The following is a 16,704-nucleotide window of genomic DNA, read 5'->3' as shown; positions in this document are numbered from 1 at the left end:
GGGATGGGCATATTAGCTAGAACTCTCTGGGTGGCAAGTGAAAGGAGCTGAATTTGAACTAGAGAAAGCAGAAAAGGGCTGGGGGGCACCTGGAGACCTGGACATTGTGAGGACTGCTGTTCTTCACTGTCTTGGCTTTTTTGAGCAACAGCTTGTTTGCTTGAACTGGCTTTTCAAGTGGCTCGTGCCATTTTGGCTGTAGCTCAAGCCTCACCTATTTATAGTTCTAAGACCAGAGAGGAAAGGTCCTTTGTCCTCTGCTGAAGTTTGGATAAAAAAACTCAAACAAACAAAAACCACAAAAGACAGCATAGAATTCTGATTGGCTTGGCTTGGGTCATGTACCTATTCCTGGACCAATACCAGTGACTAAGAGTTGAGACTTTATGATTGGCTCATCTTGGATCAGGTGCCCAACCTCTTGGCACATATAGGAAACATGTAGCAGAACCACATGGTTTAAGAAAGAATCTTCCTGCAGATGCTATTCTGGGCACATGTTTTAACATTTTTTTCTTTGAAGTTCTCTTTCCTTCTGTTTCCTTATATTTATAAAAATAACATCAGGAGTGAGAGCCCCTGCTAGGTATCTATCTCATGGTTGAATCTGAACATTCTTAACAAAGGTGGGTTGCCAATGTGTCTTTTAACAAGAAAGGTGTGCCCAGGGCAGGAGCCCCTGGAACTCAGGGTAGGGTTCATGCTGGTTGGCACCAGGGAGCAGTAACCATTGAATGTATGTTGATTGGCAGGACACAGAAAATGGGCTACAGTAGAAATGCTGAGCCTGCGATTCTGCAGGGGTTTCTGTGTTTCTGGCTGCTAGTAGATAAGAATCAGAAATTTCTGTGTGCTGAAAACTGGAGCACAGAAAGAGGGCAGAGAGGGAAAAGAGAGAAAAACTGTGCCTATCCTATTTGGGTACTCCTGTGTTCATGGCCTTCCTCTCTTTTTTTGGCAGGCTTCCTAACTCAGGGGCTTGTCTGGGGGCTATCCCAGCCAGTTTTCAGTTCTACAAGGCAGGGAAAAATGTGTATTACGTTTTGGTCTAATTTTTAATCAGTTTGGAAATATAATCAGAAAAATGCCACGTACATGCAATTGTAAAAGAGAAAATCTATTAATTAGCTAACCACAGCCTTACCTCCTCAAGTTAGGTTTAAACCCTGAGGATAAAATGACATACAGTTCTGTTCTTTACCTCCAGGTATGAAAACCACTGCCCCAGATGAAAGCATTGGGGAAGACCCTGCTTTGGAGAGATTCAGGTCTTGCAGAAGAAGAGGTTGGGAGAACTCATTATGTTGCGGAAAATAACTCACACGCAGGAGAGATGGCGGAACACAATCCTTTATTACGTGCACGGGCCCAGAGGAGAAACTCCAAATTCTGAGCCCTGAACTCTGACCTTCCGGGGTTTAAATAGCCCCGGGCTTCCTGCCTACGTTGTGAAGCAAGGTTACAGAAGCCCAAATGCGGAAGTTAGATTTAGTTACCTTATTTGGCTAAAACAAAGAACAAAGCACAGGGGCCTAACACGGAAGCATAGGAGCTCAACACGGCGGTTGCTCATCACAATTACTAGATCACTGAACTGTTAGAATTTTACAGAACTCCCTTTCCTCTTTTTTTTTCAATTTAAATTATATTTTATGGATTATGCTTTTACAGTTGTCCTCATTTTTTCCATTTTGTCCCCCTCCACCCAGCACCCCCCATGCCCTTAGGCATTCCCCCCACCCTTGTTCATGTCCACGGGCCATGTGTATAAGTTCTTTGGCTACTCTGTTTCTAATACTGTACTTTACACCACAGTGGCTATTCTGTAACTACCTATTTGTACTCTTAATCCCCTGACCTCTCACCCATTCTTCCACACCCGCCCTCCCATCTCTTTTTCTTTAACCTTTGGCATTTTAGTTATGACATAATCTTGGGATGGGTCTCTTTGTACCCATCTTGTTTGGGACTCTGCTTCCTGGACTTGCATGTCTATTTCCTTCACTGAATTAGGGAAGTTTTCTTTCACTATTTTTTCAAATAGATTTCCAGCTTCTTGTTCTTTCTCTTCTTCTGGCACCCCTATGAAGCAAATGTTGGATTGTTTAAAGTTATCCCACAGGCTGATTACATTATACTCTTTTTTTTTAAAAATTATTTTTTCTTCTTGTTTTGATTGGTTGTTTTTTTGCTTTGTTTTGATTGGTTGCTTTTTTGCTTTGTTTTTTCCTTATGTCCCAAATCATTAATTTGATTCCCAGCTTTATCCACTCTACTGTTGTTTCTCTGTAAATTGTTATTTATTTTAACTAGTGTATCCTTCATTTCTGGCTGGGTCTTTATGCTGTTAAGGTCCTCACTAAGTGCCTTGAGCATCCTTATAACCAGTGTTTTGAACTCTGCATCTGGTAGATTGCTTATCTCCATTTCATTTAGCTCTTTTTCTGGAGTTTTGATCTGTTCTTTCATTTGGGCCATGCTTCTTTGTCTCCTCATTTTGGCAGCCTCCCTCTGTTTATGTATTAGGGAGAGCTGCTTTGACTTCATATCTTGGTGGTGTGGTCTAATATAGTAGGTGTCATGTAGAGTCCAGTGGCACAGCGTTCACTATCACCCAACCTGGGTACTCTAGGTACACCCTTCATGTGGGCTGAGTACACCCTCCCCTTGTACCTGAGTCTTGGTTCCTCTTGGAAGATCAATGAGGGGGATTTACCCAGGCCAATTAGCTGGAAGGATTGGCTGTGACCACTACCAATCTCCACTCTCCATGGAGGATCAGCTGTGCAAGTGTTACAGAACAAACAAGGGGGGCCTGGGACGATATAAAGAAGCCCCCAGGTCCATTGTGTCTGCCGCCAGAGGAAAGACGTCTCTCAATGCCAGAGATTTGTGAAAAGGAAAGGAAACGTTTATTTAATGCTATACAAACTTAAAGTAGGGAACTAATATCTTCACCAAAAATCCTAAAGTCCCTTAAAGCACCCACAAACAGACACAGTCCTTCCTTCCTTCCCCCTTTGCCCAGTACAGAGTACCATTATCTCCTAAAGTTGCGGGGGTCCCTACTCTGGCAAAGGCATGTGGTCCTCTCTCCCTGGACCACGGGAGTCTCCACTGCATCAAGGTTGTGTGGTTCTCTCCCTCAGGGCCGCGAGAGTCTTCACTCCGTCAAAGCTGCATGGTCCTCCCCCTCAAATGGCTGCCGTGTCTGGGTTTAAATCCCAGCACCAATCTTCCTCTAAAGCCCCATTTCTGCCTCCTCTCACAATTGGCTACAGCTGCCAGATCTGGGCAGGTGTGGCCCTGTGGTGTGGAGCCAATTATCTCCAGGCTCTTCTGGACCCTATTACAGATCCCTATTTGAGGCTCCCCTCTTGGCTGCACCCTGTTACACAAGGGCAGGGTGGTGGTGATCCAATGTGGTCTAGGGCTGTCCACTGTGTGTGCTGGCCCCTGGGGTTCCCTGGGTGGTGCAGGCCAAGATCAGCCCCCACCCATGTTTTGCCCAGGGACACCCTGTCTGAGTTATAAAGCAATCCGGGATGGCTGCTACTTGTGCTGGGCTTGGAGATACCCAGGTGAAGCCAAGCTGTGAATCTAGGCTGCTAATCTTGGGCCTGGGGCTCACTTAGTACAGCTGTTGCTTGTTTGAGAGGATTTAGGAAGTTGTGAAGAATGGGCCAAGACTAGTCATTCATATAGAAAAGCAGCTTGCCCCATGAGCCTGTAAATTGGGTGGGGTAGAGGCTCTGGGGATCTTCAAAGTGGGTCAAGCAGTGTTTGCCAGTGATGGAATCTTAGATTTGGCACCAGACTGCCAGCTCTGTGGGGGTAGAGCCCAGAAAATTGGCAATGGCCTCTGTGTGGATTGATGCCAGACACCTCAACTTCCCACTAAATGCCACTGGTTCCCCTCAAGCTGCTACCCTATCGCCAGAGTCCAGAGGGAGTGAGTCTGAGTAGTTGAGTCCATGTGTGGGTTCTTTAAGAGGAACTGCTTGGGTCCCCAAAAGTTTCTTTCACCAACTCAATCCCACTGTTTTTTGCAGCCAAAAGTTGCGGGTACTTATCTTCCTGGCACTAGAACCCTGGGCTGTGGGGCTTGGTGTGGGGCTGGGACTCCTTGCTCACAAGATATTCCACCTGAATTTTATACACCACACATGGGTGTGGAACCAGCCTGTTCTGCATCTGTGCCCCTCCTACCGGTCTGGATGATGTGGTTCCAATTCCATAGTTGTTAGATTTCCATTCAACTTGATTTGTGTCGGTTCTGATGGATGGTTGTTCTATATCTTAGTTGTAATTTTGTTGTGGTTGTGTGAAGAGCCGAGTTATGTGTGCCTACATTGTCATCTTCACCAAAAGTTTCTTCCCTTTTCTCTTTAGTTTTGTATAGGCCTATATATAACAATAGTGCTCATAAAAGCCAAATATTCACTTTGCTAATGACATTTACTCTACTTGACATTTCTAGTTACCCAAGAGACAGGGGTTCCTAATTTCAGGATTTGTGCATAGAGGTGGTAACTATCAGCCCCCAGTTGTAGACTCTTTCAGGAACTAAACAATCAAAATGTTCTCAGGCTCAGTTGAGTTCAGAAACACACTCTGAATACACAGTGGAGCCCATTTGTCTGCCATACTTAACTTCTCTTTGTGCTCATGAACTTTCATCTACCCCCTCCAGAGTTCAATTAAGGGTGGCCTCTTACTTCAGGGAGGGCCAGTCCACTACCAAGCAGCCAACCAATTATATTCTCATTCTTACTCTCTCTCTCCCCCTCTCCCTCCTCCCCACCCTCCTCCTTTCTCATTTGAGGATCTATCTAAAATACAGATTCTGATTCAATAGGGTTGGAGTGAGGCCTGAGAGTTGGCTTTCTAACAAGTTAAAGTGATGCTATATTGCTGGCCACACTTTGCATAGCAATGGACTAAGTCACAGAGACAGGACATTCAGAGCTCAGACACCTTAACTGTTATTCTGGTGTGAAGGGTGGGGAACTCATGCTGCGATGCATTACAGACCAGCTCTAGTTTTGTCCTTGAGGTCTGTTTTTATTGTTTGCCCTGCTTTTCTATGGATTCCATTTTGAACAGAGCCTCTTTTCTTGAGTAACTTGGAGGAAGTCTGTTCCTTCCTTATAGCCAGATGTGCCTTGACTAGGCCAAGAAGCAGATGCATCCGCATTTAGAGAGGAGCTCACTTGTCAGGGATGTGTGAGGTATAAATCACTATACATCACCTTCCCTTGGGCTCCAGCCAGGCATCTTTTCCTTTTTGTCCCATCTCTCCATCAGGTGACACTCCAAGTCTGTTCTTCAGGGCAAGACCTCCTTCTGACCCTGTTAACTTGTTTATTCTTTCAGTGCCAGCTCCTCTAATAAGAGATGCAATTTCAAAACAGAAATACTTCCAATACTGCAAATTGAAGAAGGCAGAAAATTTAGCTGTTTGATATAAAAACAATCAGAAAATACAGTAAACGAATCCATGGTTGGAATGCTAAAGAGTAAATTTATTTGCAATGTGAATAGGACATCATTTGTGCTTTTACTGTGGCCCAGAATAATTTCCAGTTATATATTCACACCAAATAAAAACTGGCGTGCCTTCTATTTAACATATTCACAAAGTGGGTATATAAGCCTAGAAAGAAGTGAATATTAGTATGTGACTGTTTGGGTTGAGTTATTGCTTGGCCTTGTGTGGCATCCACACTCAATTTGCCTCGGGCATTAAAAACAAAATGGATAAGTATACTTGGTAATATAAATAACAGTAAAGGCAATCAGTTCTAGTCAGTACTTTGCATGTGCAAGTGAAAGACATGCAAACCCTTTGGGCAACATTTTAGTCACTTAAGACATACTGAGCGCCCACTTTTGTGCAAGTTACCATACTAGGTGCACTGGGGGTTCAAAAGTGAGCAAAATGCTGCTCCTTCCCTTGAGCCTCTTACAATCTAGGAAAAAATGAAAAGAAAGAGTCTCTTCTGCCTCCATTTGCTATTAGCTGACAACTACCCTGACTCTCATTTCCTTAACTCAGTGGAATACTTCTCTAACAGCTAAGTTTTAGTCCCAGCATCAGGCCAGCAAGGGAGGCATTTTAAATAGATGTCCCAGTGCTTCTCAGATCTTATGATGTAGGTGACAGTCCACAGTCAGAGTCATTCTTTGCTTAGATAACCAGAGCCACATCTTCTGACTAAATGGTCCTTCCATACCCCTTCAATCCCTACAACCTCCCTGAGAAGTTTCTATCTGGGTCTCTACAAGGGGCCACCTGGAGAAGCTATCCCAGGAGCCAAAAGGCAAAAATGATACATCCTGGTGAATTGGGTGTGTCTTGCTACCCATCAGCCACTCTTCCCACATGGCTTCCTCAAAACTTTTTTTTTTTTTTTTGATGTGAAAGAATACTGTGTCCTGGTGAATCAATGTGCCAGGCCAGGGATGGTAGGAACTGAACTGTGCTCCCCACCCCAAATGTAAATGTTGAAATCCTAACCCCATGTGACTGTATTGTAAGTCGGCCTTTAAGGAGGTGATTAGATTAGATGAGGTTTTAAGGGTGGAGCCCTGGTCTGATAGAGGTAGAGTCCTTATAAGAAGAGGAAGAGTGTGGTGATTACAAGGGTGAGAGGGGTGGGTGGAGGTGGAAGAGGGTACAAGGGAGATCAATGGTAATGGAAAAATACAATAAAAATAAATTTAAAAAGGAAAAAGAAGAGGAAGAGACATCAGAGCTTTCTCTTCACCATAAGAGGACACAACAGGAAGGTGGCCCTCTGCAGCCTGCAGAGTGAGCTCTCACCAGGATCCAACCATGCTTGCCCCCTGATCTCTGACTTCCAGCCTCCAGAGCTATGAGAAAATAAATGTCGGTTGTTCAAGCCACCTAGTCTATAGTATTTTATTATGTCAGCTTGAGCAGACTAATACAAGGGATGACTCAGTGAATGAGAAGCAGGATGAGATGCACAGGGGGAGAGAGTGAGTGGCTGTGCGTGAGCTGGTGCTGAGGACTGGTGACTGGGACCATTTCCAGTGGAGACTGGTTTCATCCTTTTCTTCAAAGAGTTTAAAACCCACAGCTGGGAACCATGGCTTCAGTTCTTATGGATGGGAAGTAAGAAAATCTGCCAGTGACAAGTTGAACATTTAATTTTGGGTATAGGGCAAGAGCATAATTTTACTTTAAACTACAAAGATGATGCGCATCTTCTGACACAAATAGTGAAGAGAGTTCTTGGGCCTCAGAACCACAGTCGTACAGAAGTCAAAGTTTGAATCCTAAATATTTCTTAATTTTTGATGGCCCCACTGAACCACACATTAAAACCATAGCTTCCCAATCTACTGATATGATCATGTGGCTTTCCATTTCTCAGGAGTTATTAGGAGGAAAAATAAATTATATCCAAGCTACCACGAGATGCACAACCATTGATAATTAGAAAGAAATAAAATCGATGACTAAATGAATGTGCAGTTCATGTCCAAAGGTAACTTTTTATTCTTTCCAATTAGGATGTGATTTCTCTGTAGACTTGGCAGGTGAGGCTGTGCTATAAATAAAAGTGATATTTTGTAGGGTTCTTCTAACTGAAATGTGCATGAGGTCACATTATAATCAAGGTAATATATGTAAGTAATGACCTGAACCCACATTCCCAGGCATTTATCTATTTAGTAGTAATAAATGAGCAAAGATGAAAAGGCAGCTTCTGGACAAACACAGCAAAGCAGTTACTTGTGGTTGGAGCACAGCAGCTTATCTCTTTGAAGCGAGTGCTTGCTAGTGAGAATAAACTTCATTTGTTAATTGCATTCGTGATATTATTGAGCTCATTAGCATAATAATCACATCCTGTTCTCCTGTAGTCAAAGTCTGGGGAATCACATGTTTATTTGTTTTTTAATTGAATTCATTGGGGTGACATTGGTTAATAAAATTATATAGATTTCAGGTGTACAATTCTATAATACATTACCTATATATGGTATTGTGTGTGCACCATCCAAAGTTAAGTCTCCTCCTGTCACCGTTTTTCCCCCCTTCACCCTCTTCTACCTGCCTAACCCCCTTTCCCTCTGGTAATCACCACACTGTTGTCTGTGTCTGTGAGTTCATTTTTCTTTTTGCTTAATCCCTTCACCTAGCCCCTGATCCTCCTCCCCTCTGATAGCTGTCAGTCTGTTCCCTGTATCTATGAGTGTGTTTCTACTTTGTTTGTTAGTTTATTTTATTCATTAGATTCCACATATAAGTGAAATCATATGGTATTTGTCTATCTCTGACTGGCTTATTTTGCTTAGCATAATACTCTCCAGGTCCATCCACGGTGTCACAAAAGATAAGATTTTCTTCCTTTTTTTACTCTCATAAGTGGGTGTTGGATTTTATCAAATACTTTTCTTCATCTATTGATTTGATCGTGTGATTTTTATCCTTCATTCTATCCTTCAACATGGTGTATCATGTTGTTTGCTTTGTGGATATTGTACCAACCTGTATCCCTGGAATAAATCCCACTTGACTATGGTGTATGATCTTTTTAATGTATTGCTGGACTTGGTTTTCTGATATTTTGTTGAGGATTTTAGCATCTATGTTCATCAGGAATATTGGTCTATAATTTTCTTTCTTTGTAGTGTCTATCTGGTTTTGAAATTGGGATAATGCTGGCCTTGTAAAATGAGCTTGGGAATCTTCCCTGTTTTGAATTTTTGGAATAGTTTGAGAAGGAGAGGTGCTAGTTCTTTGAATGTTTGGTAGAATCCACCTATGAAGCCATGGGAATTGTAAGGTGTGCATTTTCTTGTTGCTGTAGATAATCTTCTGTATCCCAATCATGTACAAATTCAAATGCCACCTTGTATAAATGCTGTCCATACAATGACCCCTCAAATCATTTCTTACCTGTTTTTAAGGGGGCTCTCTGAATTTGGTAGAGATTTTTCCTTCTTAAAGTTAAGATTTCATATTTATGATGAAGCTTCAAATTTAGCTCATGTCATTGGTGAGATGATCTTTTTCCCTCCTGAATTCCACTCCCCAGTGTGGCTTAGTCATGAGCCTGGAATCTGGAAGGAGGAGGAGAAAGTGACAAACCAAGGGCACATCCCAGCAAGAGAGGAAAGAGAATTAAGTGAAAGACCCACCCTTTTGGCTGGTGGGGGGCTGTGAAAAGAAAGAGGTTTGGGAGACCGAGGGGTGAGAGGTGGGTGTGTCAGATAAAACCCTCAAGGACCTTCAGTTTAGGTTTGGAACTCTGGATTATTCTCTTCCCCCAGTCAATTTCTGTACTGAGTTATGAGGTGTGTCCACGTGCCTCCTCCTAACCCAAGGAGGATAGGCATCGGGACTGATTGAATGAGGACCACAGGACCTGCCTTGGGATCTGACATGGCAAAAGGGAGGTGACCTCCTAAGCCACATAGGACAGTGGCCAGATATAGGATGAGGTGGAGCTCGAACCACCAGGACATGGTGCAGACACAAGAGGCTGACCCAGTTCAGCCCAGGGGTGGGTTTCTGCAGGAGACACTAGCACCCTTCCAGATGCTGGCTAATCCCCAAGGGTTGAGGGACAGTGGAGGGAGTTTGCAGTAGGTAACAACATGTGGAACTCAGGGCTCCTTCCTTTCCTTGAACTTCATCTTGGGGAAGAGTAGGAGCAAGGACATCTAAAAGACTGTTTGCTTATCCAAAAGACACATTATCTAAGGACTCTGTTCACAATATGGGATTAGCCTGATAGGACTGAATTTAAATTGCTAGTTCCCTCTCTCTGCTTGCAGGAGGAGTAAGGAACTTGTAAGAGAGCTTAATTATAAGAAAATAATAAAGTTGCATTTTTTTTCCTTGGGATTTATGAGTATAGTGTAAGTAAGCTGCAACCTCTCAACATATGAAATTACTGTTAGGAGGCAACTTCTTTTGGTCCTGCTACCCCTCCAAGTCTGTTCCAGTTATTTGTAATAACTGCTTAGCGTAACTACAGAAAAGCCTGCAGATTTCAAAAGTGGTTATGACTGTCCTGTCACCATAAACCAAGGTCTTAGGCACAATCTGCAATTTCTGCAATGTCTTCCTCTTGAATATCCTTGTAGTGTCTCCTTACCTATATACTCCTTGCCTGATTCTGTTTGGTACCTGGAATTTCTTTGTTTTCCTCCATGACATTGACACATGCCTGGAGGGCAAGCCATGACATGTACTTTAGCTAGCAGAGCCCATATGCCTAATTGTCTTTGTTGGTGCCCTCCCCATTACAGATGGGACACAAGGAGGCTAGGTGACTCACCCAAGGTCATGCAAATAGTGACAGTCAGGGTTTGAACTTGTGTTTGGTTTCATGGTCTCTGCAGTTAATACTGCCATCTATTGTCTTCTAGTTCATCTAAGTCTCCAGAGTGCTGTACGCAGCCAGGCCCAGCTTTTCCCACTTCCCTTTGGCTGGAAAACAAAACAGGACACTGACAACTTGACTTCATTCTTTAACCTGCGTGGACACACTTTACTTCGAAGCCAATTTCATCATACCTGAGTCATTAACTGCTATGATTGAAGTCTAAACTTGGGGCAGGCTTCTCAGATAGTGGATAAAACTTCCTTAGGTTATGGCCTCCCCAATGACAAGTGAGTCTCTTGTGTGATCCCCTGAATCCATGTGGGAAGAGGGACAGAAAGAGGTTATTTTTACAGTGTTGAGTAGTTACAGTAAACAAAGGAGGTGTTTTCTCCCTGCACTCTTATATTGACAGTCCCAAATGAGGAGGTGTTTATTTCAGCATCCAAAGCTGCCCTCTTTCACAGCTCAGTGGAAATCAAGCAAGACTTTACAGCAGTTCTGAAGCCATGAGTTCAGACTGGCCTGAAATCATCCCAGTTTCATCTCTCAGCATCTTGGCTTCCCATCTGTACACATAGAATGTGAGATTTGATGGATTGTGAGAACTGATTGAGATATCATATACCTGGTAGATGGCACTGATGACTAGGCAACACCCATTATCCTCATCTTATTTTCCCCTAGAGCCCAATTTTGCTTGAGTGTTAATCTCCTTCATATGCTGTGGGGTAAATCCTGATCACACAAATTGGGGTAGTACCTCCTTGCCAGTCACTGGTTTAAGAAAGGTCATGGAACCCAATTTTGGCCAATGAGATGTGAGAAGTCTTCTAGAGGGAGTCTAAGAAAGAGTTTTTTTTCTCCTAGGTGTTGCTATGTCTAGAATTGCATGTGTCTTATAACCAGGAAAGGAGCTAGTCTGAGAACCAAGCTAACATTAAGGAAGTCAAAGAAAAAATATGGAAAGAACTTGGGTCTTTGATGACATCAGTGAGATTAATCAACGCTGGAGCTACTTGACCTTGGGACATCTTATGGAAGATAACGTCTTTCCCCCATTGTTAAAGCCATTTGGAGTTGAGTTTTCTATCACTTGCAGCCAAAGGCATCCTAACTGAAGCAGTATATAAACTGATGCAATATGTATCACCTGCGTCTCTAAACTGAAATTTTGCCATGGGAGGTTTGGGGGGGAAGATAATGAGAAAATAGAGACTAAATTGGACTATAAGGAGAATAAATTTCCTATTACTGCTACAATAAATTACTGTAAGTTTAGTGGTTTAAAAGAACAAAAATTTATTTTCTTACAGTTCTGGAGGTCAGAAGTTCGAAATGGCTTTCACTGATCTGTAGTCAAGTTTTTTTTTTTTTTAATATTTTATTTATTTATTTTTAGAGAGGGGAGGGAGGGAGGGAGGGAGGGAGGGAGAGGGAGAGGGAGAGAGAGAGAGAGAAACAGAGAGAGAAACATCAATGTATGCTTGCTGGGGGTTATGGCCTGCAACCCAGGAATGTACCCTGGCTGGGAATCGAACCTGGGACACTTTGGTTCCCAGCCCGTGCTCAATCCACTGAGCTACAGCAGCCAGGGCTGTAGTCAAGTTTTAACAGGGTTGTGCTCCTTCTGGAGGCGCCGAGAGAAAACCCACTTCCTTATCTTCTCTAGATACCAGAGGCCAATGCATTTCTTGGCTTGTAGAATTTGCCTTCATCATCAAAGCCATCAGGGTAGCGTCTTCTGATCTCTCTCTGCTTGTGTTGTCACACAGGGAGCCAGGCACATAGTTTTATGCAGTAAAAAACATTTTATCCCTGGAGGGGGTGAGAAAAAGGGTCACTTGGAGTCCAGTGTCCTGTCACTCAGATTGCTCTGTGTTGCCACCCCTGTGTACTGTTTCCTTAGGAGGAGAACCTACAATTAGAGTTCATTAAATTCTTGGGCAGACACCAAGACCACTTGAGAGAACTGCTTTTGGGAGCTTTGTATTAGAACCTTGGCCCAAAGTGGCCACACCCTATCGTGACAGGGGTGCAGAGTAATGCTGCAGTGTTTGGGGCACCACTGATTTAGTGTCATCATCCAGGTAGCTTTAGGGCACTGCAGTATTGGCTGAACGACTCTGAGGACCTTAGTGGGATTATGATACTAGCAATAGCCGTAGGGCACTGCTAGGGTCCCCACGACTCCTGGGAGTCCCAGCAGCAGTCATTACTACTGGTTGCTGAGAGGGCTGAGCTCCTAAGCACACACAGGACACCTCCTGGCTCCTGGAAAAAATGGGAGAGACCCTGGGGGGAGCTGGAAGGGCTACAGTAGTATATGAAGGAAGAAATCAGAGAAATCCTATTCATTATTGATGCAATCTCATTTTTTCCTTTCAGACAAAGCTTTGGGAAACAGATAATGTATACAAAAGATGTGTATGCTATATGCAAATAATATTTGCTTAGAAATAGCAATACAAGTAGATTAGGTATACATATATTAACATTAATATGCACACATATATAACCATTATATACATATGCCTATATATGTGTATGTATACACACATGCATAAACAGAAATCAATCGATGATTAGAGTTTTTACTGTCAGAAAGACTGATCGGCTCAGTCACATACAGGAACATGTGAAAACAGTAAAGGTGATTAAAAAGCAATCTGTGGGCCAACCTAATATGAACGTGGCCTGTGAGTGGGCTGACATAGAGCCCACTGCACTTGCAGAAAGTGTGGTAGACAACATCAGAAGATACCGTGAGACACTCAGGGTTGTGCTGTGGGAGTTTGTAGTAGACAACATCAGAAGATACCATGAGACAGTCAGGGTGTGGGATTTTGTTGTTGAGCAGGAGGGGAGAGAGGAAAAATGGCAACTACCTTGCATACAAAGATCTATTTTATTTAAAGTCAAAGCTAACGTTCATAATGGCTTTAACTATTTCTCTGAATCTAGAGAAAGATAAATGATTATTTTCACAGAAGAGGGTTTCCTGACAGTAGTATCTGATTTTCTTATGAAGAAGCAAAATTTAATAGAACTTTAATATGAAGATTTGCAGAATATCAAGAATGGTATTTCCATAGTTAATTCAAAAAAATGTGGCTAATTTTTTGGTTCTGTTTCTGTTTCGCTCTTAGTTTCTAGGTGAAGAGTTAATAGTTTTAATTTCTGAAAGGAGGAGGTTGGTCTGGCAGAGGGACGACCACCCTGCCACTGCATTTTGGGTATGGAAAGTCAGTGTGTATGTGTGTAATTATTTGTGACTGTAGGGTAGTGGGGGTATTTATGCTTCAACAGTAGAGGAGGAGAAAAACATAAAAAGGTTGTTTTTAAAATAAGGAAAAAAAGAGTAGAGGAGGGGAATGGCTTCCTCCATAGGTTTGGTTTGCTCTCCCCCGAGTGTGAAATGCAATGGACGGTTGGGGATTTTGAGGAAATAGAGGTCCGAGCCTTCTGGACCAGGACATGGCAGAACCCCATGTAGTGTACTAATTTTCTGTTGCTGCTGTAGCAAATTACCCCAAACTGAGTGACTTAAAACAATGTAAATTTACCATCATTCATCCAGTTCTCTATGCCAGATGTCCGGTGGCTCACCTGCATCTTGTAAGGCTAAAATCAAGGTGTTAGCTACTTTCCTTTCTGAAGGCTCTTGGGGAGAAAGTAAACCCTTATTTTGTGGTCCTTGTAAGCCTCAGAGTTATCATCTGATCCAACAGGTAGGCGATTCTTAAAAATGACTAGTATTTAGCTTCTGGCTGAACTTGGAATACTGGGGTATGTAGCAGTTACAATGCTTTTAGCTACAAACCACAAAAACTTGGATTAAGCTAGCTATATAATGACCTTTATTATTATAGATGACATGAAGTACAAAGCAGGGTGGATAAAGTGTTAGTTAACCCTGTGGATCAAAAATGTCACCGAAAACACAGATTCTTCTCATCGTTCTTCTCATCATCTTCAGCTCATTGGTCTTGTCCTCCAGCTGTGTTCCAGTAAGTTTCCTTTCAACAGTGGAGGGAATGTTTTCCAAAATCTTCCCAGCTTCCCCCTCTGTCTCAAGCCAGAATTGCATTCCATGGCCTTTCCTAGTCCACTTACATGTAAAGTATTCTGTTAGGACCACTTAGGATGCATCGCTGGGGCTGGGGCTGGGGCTGGGAGAAACGTGGGCATCTGAAAGAAGTTAGGTTAAGAAGGAAGGGTACTGGCGTGGATGTGGGGAAGACCACCAGCAGTGCCCATGGCAGGGAGATGGCCAGATTTAATTTGATTTATGGAAAATAAAGACTGATATTTATTACATTTTATTTTCACACAGCATCAATGATCACATTCATCCTCACAGTGCCAGCAGCAGGGAGACCTGGCCAGAGAGTTAAGAGACTTGCCCGGAGCCACCCAGCAGGCAAACAGAGAATCACGAACTTGGACCCAGGATTTCTGACTCAGATCAACTTCTCTTCCCCCTCCCCAGATGGTGCATTACAGCAGCAGAGGAACTCATTATTTATACCGAAGTCGCACTATATTCTTTAACTGTACATTTTGATTTGTGATACAAGACATGCCTATTTGTAAAGGACCTATTATAATTTTGCCTATGTCTTCATTAGAGATATCTAATTAATACACTGAAAAGGAGATAAATTTATTTGCATCTCATAGACTATATTTTCACATCAGAAGGGATGACTGTAAGAGGGAGAGCATTGAAATATTTGTGGATTTTTAGCTTGACATTTAATGAGACATTAACTTTAAATTTTCCATTTTTATTTCAAAAAATTTTTAAACAAGAAGTAAAATGATTACACTTAAAATTGTATTTAAAAACATATCCTCAAATAAATAAACAAACAAAACCACAAGTAAATGGATTTTTCTAACTTCTCTGCCTCAAATTACATCTGGCTGAGAAGACAGTGGGAGAAGTTGTAGCATAAAATAGAATTATTTTGGAGCCAATAAGGCACAGGAAACAGAGATTAAGTAAGAAGGGCCATTTTTCAGCCACAAGAGTAATAAACAGAAGTAGAAAGTCAGTGTGTTTTGGCTGGAATAAATTATTTTTGTACAGAATTTTTAATATAGTTGTGTAATGCATAAAAATATCCAAATCACTGAATGTTTGTGAGGAATCCATTGCACCTGGAAGATGAACCAGGCTAGTCCACACATGAAAGTGCAGAAAGCAATGGACAGGCTGAAGAAAATCACCCCTCTCCCCTGCCTCCGCCTTCAGTTAGTCTTATCTGAAGCTTTAAGGAATAGTCAACTGCACAGAAACGACATCTGCCTGGCAGATTTCTTTTTGTCCTGGAGCCCACTCTCCTGCTCTATCCCACTGAGCTTGTTTATTTGAAAGTATGAGCAGATTTCAGAGGAAGCACAGATGTATTTATTTAACAAGTGGCTTGCTTCTTTGAAATTGCCTGCTCAAGTGAAGGCAACGGTTCTGGGGCTGACGCATTGGGTGGAGATGTCCACTTGGGGGAAGTGAGGAATGATGGGTAAAGTAACAGCTGCAATAAGTGTTTGGAAGAATGGAAATGTTCTAGATTTAAATCCCTTGAATGCAAGGTTAGGTGTTGATCATTATTTTGGCATGCTGATGTCGGAAAGTCATTTATTAGCCAAAATACTCACCAAGGTCAGAAAGTTAACTTTTGGTAATTTATTGTGTTTTTAAGAGCTAGCAAAAGTCTTTGGTTTTTCTTTTTGAAAGTCACTTTCTGAATTCATGGGTTTCTAATGTGGCTAGAACAAAGAACGGAGGGAGGCTGTGTAGACAGATGATGCTGGGAGGGAAGAAGGACAACTATGGTGAAGAGAAAGAAAAGTCCTTAATGAGAAACTACTCGACAGGGAGTGAAATGATCATAATGGTGCCGCATCAAAAGATCCCATGGCTGCTATGTGAAGAACAGACTGGAATGTGGGAGATCACTTAGGGATCCAGGCAATAAAAGGTGGTGGGGCATACTGGAGCAGTGAGCAAGGGAATGAGATGTGGAAGACCCTAAGAGCTGCCGAGGAGGCAAATGCACAGACAGGTCTTGGTGACTGGGGGCTGGCTGAGAGATGGCAGTGGACAAGATTGCTCCCTCTGTGTGAATTCAGGACTGCTTCTGGCCAGTGGCAGTTTCACTGGCCACACGGTCCATTTCACTTCTTTAATGACCCGCTGGGCTGTAGTATCACAGTTTGCGAGCAGGTACTGCTCTTTAACGTGAATTCAGCTTAAAAATTCTCCAAGGTTTCAGTCTGTATAATAGTAACTACTTTTTTATCTTTAACAATTCAAAAAGGTGTGTATGGA

The 16,704-nt window shown here is 42.5% G+C and overlaps 1 long non-coding RNA gene across 1 annotated transcript; it reads left to right on the top strand.

Annotated features, from left to right (window-relative positions):
• Positions 1–7,924: 7,924 nt before the first annotated feature.
• On the top strand, positions 7,925–15,381 carry LOC118498739. The gene is made up of 3 exons (XR_004901205.1): positions 7,925–8,053; positions 9,895–9,898; positions 15,370–15,381. It is a non-coding gene; the product is annotated as an uncharacterized LOC118498739 (long non-coding RNA).
• Positions 15,382–16,704: the final 1,323 nt, after the last annotated feature.

The sequence above is a fragment of the Phyllostomus discolor genome, chromosome 2 (assembly GCF_004126475.2).
Source record: "Phyllostomus discolor isolate MPI-MPIP mPhyDis1 chromosome 2, mPhyDis1.pri.v3, whole genome shotgun sequence".
NCBI classification, from domain to species: Eukaryota; Metazoa; Chordata; class Mammalia; order Chiroptera; family Phyllostomidae; genus Phyllostomus; species Phyllostomus discolor.
The sequence above is the reverse complement of the archived record's forward strand: the minus strand, read 5'-3'. Positions and strand labels throughout refer to the sequence as shown.